We start from the raw sequence: 239 nt of genomic DNA, 5'->3' as shown, positions 1-239 counted from the left end.
AATCATTGGAAATAAGGCATGTTTGGTGGCCAAAGGCTACAACCAGGAGGAAGGTATCGACTATGACGAAACCTATGCCCATGTAGCCAGATTAGAGGCCATCAGGATGTTTCTTTCCTTTGCATTTATTATGAATTTCAAATTATTTCAAAAGGACGTAAAAAGCGCCTTCTTGAACGGTTACATTCAAGAAGAAGTTTATGTTGACCAACCGCCTGGTTTTGAAAATTTTAAATATC

The sequence above is a fragment of the Lupinus angustifolius genome, chromosome LG18 (assembly GCF_001865875.1).
Source record: "Lupinus angustifolius cultivar Tanjil chromosome LG18, LupAngTanjil_v1.0, whole genome shotgun sequence".
Lineage (NCBI taxonomy): Eukaryota > Viridiplantae > Streptophyta > Magnoliopsida > Fabales > Fabaceae > Lupinus > Lupinus angustifolius.
This window is presented reverse-complemented; position numbering follows the sequence as displayed.